The following is a 10,299-nucleotide window of genomic DNA, read 5'->3' on the forward strand; positions in this document are numbered from 1 at the left end:
AACACACACCACCAAATAGACCACTGGAGATAGTTTAAACACTCAAAATGATTCAGCTAGCCGACAGGTCACCCGCTAGCATGTTCGGACATTGCATTTCATTGTAAGCATAGCAAGGCAGCTAGGCTACATAGCCAGGTTACCAGAGCATTTATGAGCTAACATTTTACCGATGTTTGCTGCTGTGCATTTTTACCGCCGTGTCTTCTGACAGCCCGGGACATTTAAAAAAATGTTGCGGTCTTGCGTGTTGTTTTCGCGACCACGCCCCCCGAGGCAAACTTTCGCTGGCCGAAATTCGCAAGGTGTTTCGCTGTGTGGAACCCTACCGTTAGTCTCATTGACATGTTTAGTCTATGTGCTTCAGATATCAAGAAAGTGCACCCCAAATAATTGAATGTTGCACAATCATTGGATGAATCATACCGGGCAGAGACGATCTTGACCAATGATATTGTTTGACTTCATGGGAGGGCTGTGCTAACGTCAAACTCGTCTCGACGCAGAGACAGTGTGGATAATAACGTATTGCAGGAGTCAGGACTTTTCAACGGTGATTCACATTCAGCTTTCACTTAAGGTAAAGTAATACTTTTCTTTTTATTTACATGCAGTTTCCTCACGAGATATCAACTGGACACGAGTTAAGATAACACTTGCATACTTTCACAATTTTAAAATATCAGTAGGGATAACGTTAGCATTTGCCGTTTATGTGCTTACATAAGACTGTCCTTATGTAACTTTAGCCTTGAATGTGAACCATGCACCAATCATAATGTTAGCTAGCTAGCTAAATATATAACAGTTAATTAGCTACATTAGCAATATTTGTCAGTTGACTAATGCTAACGTTAATTTAGTAACGTCAACGTTCCATGTTTAACTTAAGTTCCTATTTCCTCGTGCAAACACAGACCTTACAAAGACAGGTGGCAGTTAACTTAGTAGCGTTAACTTGCTAAGTAACGTAAGGTTAGTAGTAGACAGTTAAGCAGGTAAGCCTGTTTAGCTGGGTACTAATACTAGTAACTGAACGTTATAACGCTCCGTTGCTCCTAACGCTAGGTAGTTAACATCACTGTTTATAACCGGAAAACCGCCGTTTAACGTTACCAGGTTATGCCTCAATATTCAATAAGCTATCTATCTTAGCTGACTAACTTCACGTTGGTTCTACTTTATGAACAGTGAACCACACGTTGTAATTAACAATTTACCCCTGTTTCATTTAAGATTTACAAGTGTAACAAGTTACAACATGACATTAAACGGAGAGTCTGCTTTGTGGACCACATCTTAATTTGAATGTGATCGTTATTTTCACTCATGATTCAGTGTGTCCAAATTAACATTATCATTCTGTCTTTCCATTCTCGCTTTCCACATAAAAATAAATGGACAGGGAATTGAACAAACTGAGAAATAAGATATACTGTAGGCTACCTGCTCTATTTATAAGTGTTTCTCCCTCCAGACAATTGCACTTAGTCTGTAATGAAATATGTATTTTAAGTTTCATTTTTGTCATGTGTTGTCATTTTTGTAAATCTAAATAAATAAATACCTGGTGGTCAATGCTGGGAAGCCTCCACAAATAAATCTGAAAAAATGTATAGTACTGTTAGTCATTTTCAAATCTCACCCTAATTCTTTAATCCCTGTTTAGGCAAGATGGAAGAAAGGAGGATACCAAGATAAGAAGATCAAGGACATACAGAAAGCTAAAGTAAATAGATGTTCACCATACAGTATCACACGTTATCATCTGTACCATACCACATCTTTCTCACCCATGTTATGGCTCTCATTCTGTGTTCAGTTTGACAAGGGTCAACAGACCAGACAGCTGTCCCACAGCCAGCCTGAGAACCTGTTTTATGGTCTGAATAGCCTGGGTGAAGACTCGTGCATCAGATGGCTGAGAAAAGGATAGCCCAGAACAAGAGGGAGCCCAGCAGAGGCTAAGAAGGAGGCAGCAAAGGAGTTCACAAACCCACATACATCTGAAGGAGGTACCGAATGACATGTGGGGTCCATTTCAGAAAGCAGGTTTAGTGAAAACTCTGAGTTTGCTAACCCTGAGATGAGGTTAATTCTGGGTTTTCCGTTTCAGAAAGAGAGGTAACTTAACCTCGGACTCTGTGAACCTAGCCTGGTCGGGAGCAGGTTTTCTCCTTTCAGTCTCCTCCCTCTGACACAGTGCTCTTTCATGTCATCATTCATTTATCAGTCTTAATCAGGCGCATTTTATCGCAGTTTGTTACCTGCATGAATAAAAAAACAGGGTTGGTTTATGTTAGGCAGACTATGAAACTTTTTTTTTTTTTCGAACATGGCATTTCCTTTTGTCGACGATCCCGTTGATGAAGAAGCTGTATTACTTCGCAGGGAGTTAAACATACGTCTGGAGATGATATTGAAACCCCGACATTTAAATTTTTAGATAACTTCCTATTTGATAGCTATCATTTTTCTTCCCAGTCTATCAGTTATGTAGCCTACCTAACCATATCCACCCTCGTATCACTAACGTCTCCCATCGTGGACATGCGCTACATCCCAGCACATTCTTTGTGTTACATTACATTTTTTAGTCAGAAGAGCCCTGGACACAAACCAGTAACAGCCATTAAAAAGATGTTCCACAGTATTGCAGGTGAATGATGTAAACCCTTTGAAATAAAAGATTATGAATTATAATTCTGTTAATGATGGTGCTGCAGCCTCAGAATGGGATTAGTAGGCCTAGGATTTTTATAGATTATAGGTTCAATACCATTTCACCAGTAATATTATACTTATGATTAAATATGATACACTATATTGGAACTAACGCATTGACTCCAGCAGCAATTTTCTCCCACGCAAATTCTCTCTTTTACAGCAGCCGCTCTGTTGCTTTTTTAACTAAATACATGTTCAAACTCGCTGTATGTGTGCATGAGTATTTCCGCCCACCAGTTTGTTTGTGGTTGTTACCATGGTGAATCGTAGTATCATGGCTCCATTCATGCTGCCTGAAACCAAAAACTCAGAGTTTCACATCTCAGGGTAAATCAACTCAGATATCAGGGTTAGACTCAGTTTGTTAAATCTCCTTCCTGAAACGGGCCCCTGCATTGTTAACGGCTGCTTTACCTGGTCTGTGCTTGTAAACAAAAACAAAAAAACAACAACCAAGAGGTTACACCCCTTTTTTGTTGGTACAGCCTTACTTGGGTCTAAACACAGTGACTTGGGACTTGTTCAAGACGGTGAAGGTTAAGACTTGTGACTTACACGTGTGACTTAAGACACCGGGGGCATGACGAATAAGTGACGCCAATATGCCAAATAATCGGCTGTGATTATTTCACATCAAAACTATTCACACCGACAGCGGTGCAAATTTGCGACAGTTTTCAATAAAAGTTTTGGATGTTCGCGCCAGCTCATCTACCGCGTCAGTAGGACAGACGCTGAAGAGAGAAAAAGTGACGGAAGATGTGGTGTGAGCGGACGAGAAAGAGAGAGCAGTCGGAGCAGAGGAGAGTTAGCGATTAGTGGTGAAGATATGAAGTGATTGTACAGCAGCTAGATTCTGCAGTTTGAGAACAAATAAATGTAGCAGCTCCTAGGGCTGGGCGATAAAACGATAACGATATGTATCGCGATAGACACGTAATCAATATCAATAGAAAATGCGTTCGATAAAACGTTCGATAACTTGTTTTTTATATATATTGTTTTTTTCTTCTTCGGAAGAAACCAGAAGTTGCAAAGCAAGTTTGGTTGCATGAACAAAGGCACTCACTCTCTGGTAACCTAGCAACGTAGGGAGTGACACTCTAACAGCCAATCATGTAACAGTATCATGTTTGGTTGCGCCACATCTCGCTGTCGTGTTGGATTCTACAATAACAGAACCGGCGGCGTGGAGCGATAAGTGGAAAGTGAGTGCCGCAGCGAGCGAGCAAATTGTTGATAAAACAGGAAAAGTCAGTATGGCAGTTTTGGGGATTTTATAAGTCTGACCGTTGTCCCCACCAACACTACCGCAAACTTGTTTTACCACCTTAGCCGCGCTCACACTTTGGAGCAAAGCCGTATTCGCCAGCAACGTCCAACATCTGCAGCTGCTACACCGCACAAGCAGAAGACCACCATGGAGAGGTACTCTGCATCAGCGCCTTACTAAACGCTACAAAGAAATAACGGAGGCAGACGTGCTGAGCACTGTCCAGAAGCCAGGTTACCAACCTAGCACTAAACCTGCAGAAAATAGTTCTTCTCAGGTTTCTCTATGTTTATATTTAACACTTTGCACCATTTTATTACACCTTATTAAGCAGTTCTTACTTATTCTTTCTTCACTGTGATTTTAGACTTATGTTTACATTTTAATTATTTGAGTGATTTCCATGGTTGTGTTGACATTTCTGCTTTTATAACTGAGGGGATTATAATCAGAGGAAGGTTAAGTTTAATGTTTAAATTTAATATAAAAATGTTTAAATTTAATATATTTTTCTCCTGGTCCTTATTTTAAATAGGTCATAAAAAATATCAATAATTATCGATATCGACCGATATGAAACACTTATATCGTGATACAGTTTTCAGCCATATCGCCCAGCCCTAGCAGCTCCTCAAAATCACCAAAAGGTGTCCTGTCTGGTTTCCAGACTGCTGAGTGGAGGGACGGAGGTTAGCTTTGGGTGCGTCCCAGGAAAAGCTGTAACACTAAGCTACTGTAAGCTATTTATTGAGTTTCCTCCAACTCTAATTGAGTATACAGTTAATACTCAATTGAATTCCCTCTGCAAAACAGTGTAGTATATGTCTCGGGCTTATTGTGAAAGTTAAAAACAGAAAGAATGTTTCTGGCATGTGCTGCCTTTGTAAAGGTTGAAAGGAGTAATAAAGTTAGCTGACGTACAGTCTGTAGTTCAGACAGCAGACAGCAGCCTTCGTGTTGTTGTTTGGTGATCCTCATAAGTGAAAACTACTTGTGACAAAAACAACAAAAAATGTATTGACATGCGAAATAATCGCATGGAAAAAACATCCCTGGTGTGCAACGGCCTTTAATCTCACCTCTGATATTTTTGATTAAGAGCTACTCTCCCGCAAAGCCACAAACCAGAAATGTAAGACTCAAACTATGATGTCATCAGGTTACTAAGCTGCTTCGTAGACAATGAATGTGAAACTAATTTTGTAGAATAAAAAACAAAAACAAATGATGTTTATTCTATGTTAGCGTTTCATTTCTGAAACAGAAAATCTACCTGTTACCTCCGAACATCCTCCTGGATGTTCTCAGTGATGTTCTCAGTGTCATCTTTTAAATCTTTCTCAATTCATTGTTTTTGAAAAAGCTCCAGACATTATATCAGATGACATCACAAATTTGAGTTTGGGGATTTTGGAGAGTTTTTTATGTTTCCTGACATTTTGAACACACATGTATGAATTCCTAAATTGCCCATAGTTCCCCTTTTGCTACAATGTAATGTACCAGACAGTTTTTGCTCCCATAAGTTTATTCATATGTGAACTTTAAGGATAGCACTGTTTAAATAGTGCATTTATCTGTAAAACAAGCAGTAAATGGTCATTTTATGATACTTACTGGTATGATACATCTTAAAATCTCATAGTTCTCAAATAGAGATCTGTAGTGAATGGATTGGACAATGCTGTAAAATGTCAGCAGAAAAATTTATATATTTATTGTGTGTAAAAGTAGTTGATGCAAATGCACTTTTACATAGCCCTTTTTGGTTTTTGTACATTCAAAACCCCATTTACTAATGAGGAAATTGTGAACATATATTGGATAGTAATAGTAATTACTGTCAAATAATGTTTATGAAGTAAATCCCATGCACTGAAAAGTCTGTAGATATATTGGTGTTGCTTGTTATTACTGTCAAAGTTTATATAAAATAAACATGTATGTGCATATAATGGAGAGTTGCTTGTTATTACTGTCAACATTTTTTTATATAAAGTAAACCCCCTACTCAATGAGGGAAAGTCGATATAAGTGTAGCTATACCAGATAGTTGCTTTTAAATTACTATAAAAAAAAATGTTTATATAAAGTAACCTCATATATTAATAGTAAAGGTATGTAGGCTAGATATATTGGAGAGTGCTTTTAAATTACTATAAAACAATGTTTATATAAAGTAACCTCATATATTAATAGTAAAAGTATGTATATATATATATATATATATGGATAGTTGCTTGTAATTACTATAAAGAACAGTTTATATAAAGTAAAACCCCATACAATAATGAGGTACAATCTGTAGATATATTGGATAGTTGCTTGTTATTACTGTCAAATAATGTTTATATAAAGTGAACACCCATACAATAATGGTAAAACTATGTGTATATATTGGATATTTGCTTTTTATAACTAAAAAAAGAATGTTTATATAAAGTAAACTTCATATATTAATGGTAAAGGTGTGTAAATATATTGGAGAGTTGCCTTTTATAACTATAAATGAATGTTTATTTAAAGTAAACAACATATATTAATGGTAAAAGTATGTAAATATATTGGAGAGTTGACTTTTATAACTATAAATTAATGTTTATTTAAAGTAAACAAGATAAATCAATGGTAAAAGTACGTAGATATATTGGAAAGTTGCTTGTAAATACTCTCAAATATTGTTTATATAAAGTACTGACTATTATTACAATGTTTCTGGAAGGTATTATCCCATTATCTTCTCTTTTTTGTACGGTACAAAAACAGTATTAAACAGGAATTTACCGTAAATAGATTGGATAATCATAAAATAAACGCCTAAAGGAGGGTATTTGAAAGTCCTTTTACATGATTTTTGTGTGTTTTACATCCAGAAATCTGTACTTTAACAGGGAGTTCTTGTGGATGGATTGGATAAGCTTGTGAATTTACCAAAGAAAACCGTATGAAAACAGCATATTTCATTTAAATTATGTAATTGTAAGGTATTTTTGCAATATTTTTTAGTTTTGATAGAGATGTATACATTTGTTTAACATTCTAGAAATGTTTTACAACAAGAATTTGTTTTAATTTTACAATAGTTAGACTGTAAAAATACAGAAAATATTTACAGGAAATTTCTGTATTTAAAAAAAGAATTTTCCTGTAAAATAATGTAAGGTTTTTTACTGTAATTTGACGGTAAGTGTTTGGCAACTTTGCTGCCAGACTTTTTACCGTTTTTTTACGTTGTTTTTTTTTACAGTGTACATTTAGGCAACATCTACATATTTATTTAATCTATCACAGCCAATGAATGCAGAAAGTTAAGTTGATCAGAACATAGCTAGCATATATTATATATATAATGAAATAATTTAGTTTAGGCTATGCCTTAGTGTCTAGACCTGCCAACAAATGCTTATTGTTAGAAGAAAACAAAAAAAAAACACATTTCTTAGACCTATAGACCACAACTGACCTCAATCAGAATCAACTGCCCTGCAAATCTCCTGCTTCTCTTTCTCTCTGCTAAAATATCTTCGAATATCCATCTGCTCAATGAATTGAAGGATACACTGTTACAATAGCATTAACAGGGACCCTATCACATTTAGTTTTCAGTGACAACAACATTCTATGGGGATTGATATTGTTTTAGAATATTATAAAGATAGGCTATGTATATACATATAGATATATATAGCTGTGGATAGTTTGCTAGGCTAACTATTTCTTGTATTTCGCTCGTTCACTCTAGCTAGACTTGTTTTCCATAGAAAACCAAAATATCCCCTTTCCTTTACCTCAAGAAAACATAGCTAAAGCTAAGCAGGTCATTAAAAACAACTAACAATTTAACTCTGCATCACTCACTCACTAAGTGTAATTAATCTTCCTTCACCATTCGTGTGTATCGGTGTGTGTGTGTGTGTGTGTGTGTGTGTGTATGGGGGTGTGCATGCAGTAGCGAGTTCAGACCAAAGAATAGCGACGAGACGAGATGAATCCTCCAGTAACTTGAAACGCTCCGGTCTGCAACGCTCTGAAAGCTGCCAGTTCACACCAATGCAACGAGACGGTGCATCATCTCGATAGCACAACGACTCTCAATACTTCTGTCTAACTTCCGACTTTTCGGCTATTTTATAGCTGGATATCATTTGTTGCGTGGGGCGCTCGTTGAGCCTCTAACACTGCCATTTCGACCAGCTGACAGTTGTAAAATGTAATTAAAACTGACACACTACACATCGACACACACAGATGAATGGTGAAGGAAGATCCATTCACCGTAGTTAGTGTTATTATTTAGGGGGGCTTAGGAACATTTTAGGGTAGCTTCAGCACCCCTAAAATAGGCTTAACGACGTCCCTGTTTGGAACAATAAGCCCATCTGCAGTGTATAGAGACTACTGTGGGATTATTATTGTAATAAACATGATGATAATGGTGATTTTGTGATGGTGCAAAACTTTAAAATGTTATAAATGTTAAATGATACCAAAGTGTCAAATAATGAGGTACGTAAACCAAGCTTTCAGAGAAGCTGCAGAAAGTGCACAGATGATGGGAAGTTTTCCGACAATCTACAGTGCAGTTAATCATGACAGACTGCTTTATAGGTGTCCTGAATCAAAACTAAGACCAACAAAATAGCTGCTCTTCAATTTTCAGAGGAATGCACGGAATGCAAATATCCACATCAACCCAGGTGTGAAAGGGTTCGAACAATCTTCAACTAATATCCCGTATTTTGTTTCGTCCCCCGGTGTGGAAAGGCCTTAGAGTGGCTTTCTTTTTGCCACTCTTCCATAAAGCTGTGACTGCTCAAGCAGTATTCTTGTATCCATCCCCTGATTTGTGCTTTTTAGTCACCTTTTTGCCAAATTGCTTGGAGTGTTCAATCGTTTTCATGGTGGAAGTTTTGCCATGATTCTGACGCACCAAAAGATGGACCTTCCAGATACAGCTGTATTTTTACTATAATCACTAATACCCCTGGACTATACACAGAGTGTAGTCCAGGGGTATTCACTAAAACCAATTAGCTTCACCAGTTTTGATTTAGGTGTGTTCTATTAAAGGGGATGCATGTAAACATGTATTTTGTATTTTCTAGAGATCTGGTGTTACTTTAATGTTAAAGGGCCTTTTTTGTTGTTCAGTGTCAAAAAAAGCTTAATTACATCTACTTTGATCCAATGTTGTAAAACAATAAAACATGAACATTTCAGAAGGGGAAATCTGATCTGTGTCTCTGCATGGAATCTATCCAAGGCCTGTCTTGTACTAAACCCCATGCAAACAGTAGATGGAGTATAATCAGGATTTGATGAAGTATACGTGCAAAACAATTTATGTTCTCTTGTGACTGGCTGACTGTAGGGGTGATTGTTGGAAGGATGCCACTGCAGAGAATCTTTAGAGGGATTACCAAACAGTGCTTAATAAAGAATGTGGATAATTAGTTTCAACCACAGCAATTGGCAATTGTTATTTATATAATTTCTGACAAGCTTGATTAACAGATCCAAATTCCTCATAATCCATATGGACGCATGCCAGCCGGTTTGGGAGCTCCTGCTGATAGTTTGACTCCTGGTTTGCAATTCCAATCATAAAAGCGAGAGTCAATTCTCAAAAGAAATTGCGGAAGAGGTGACCCTCTGTCAAAGCTGTCACATGATTTTTTTTATAGTGGCTGAGTTGCTGCCATATATTCTGTCACCAATTAAAGTGCCCATTTGATAATTAATAACCAGGGTTTACGCTGATTCAATAGCACACATTCATCCAACGTGGGTTTATACCTCATTTGTTTTCATTTTCCCCTCTCTCTCCCCAGTTTGAGTCTTCAAAGTTTATAATATATGGCTGGGAGATTTCCTATTAGCCCACACGGCTGTAGATTCACCTATGCTCATGTTGGAGCAGAGGCAGTTTGTGTTTGTAAAATAAGGGGGTGGGGGGGGGATGCTTTTCCCTCTTATTACAAAGTGCAAGAAGAGTGGATTAAGTGTAGGTCAGGGTGCAAAATTGATTGCTACGAAATTGTCATTCATTTACTATTTTGTTTTATAACCAAATGCCTGCATTGCTAATGACATTTGCATCAGCCTCAGCTGTGCTTTGTTTTTAGTGCAAATTACCAAATGCTAGCATGGGAACACGCTAAACTAGAATGTTGAACATGGTAAACGTTATATTCAAGATTTCCGTTGGTGGCAATCAGTGCAGCAGCAGTAAATAAATAAATAAAAACAACATAAAAAATAAATATATAGCAGCTAAATATGAGCACTTTAGCATTAGC

At 37.1% G+C, this 10,299-nt stretch overlaps 1 long non-coding RNA gene across 1 annotated transcript; it reads left to right on the top strand.

Annotated features, from left to right (window-relative positions):
* Positions 1 to 520: 520 nt before the first annotated feature.
* Positions 521 to 2,085, top strand: LOC120551760. The gene is made up of 3 exons (XR_005637914.1): positions 521 to 580; positions 1,670 to 1,729; positions 1,823 to 2,085. It is a non-coding gene; the product is annotated as an uncharacterized LOC120551760 (long non-coding RNA).
* The last annotated feature ends 8,214 nt before the right edge of the window (positions 2,086 to 10,299 follow it).

Source organism: Perca fluviatilis, chromosome 21 (genome assembly GCF_010015445.1).
Source record: "Perca fluviatilis chromosome 21, GENO_Pfluv_1.0, whole genome shotgun sequence".
Classification (NCBI taxonomy): Eukaryota; Metazoa; Chordata; class Actinopteri; order Perciformes; family Percidae; genus Perca; species Perca fluviatilis.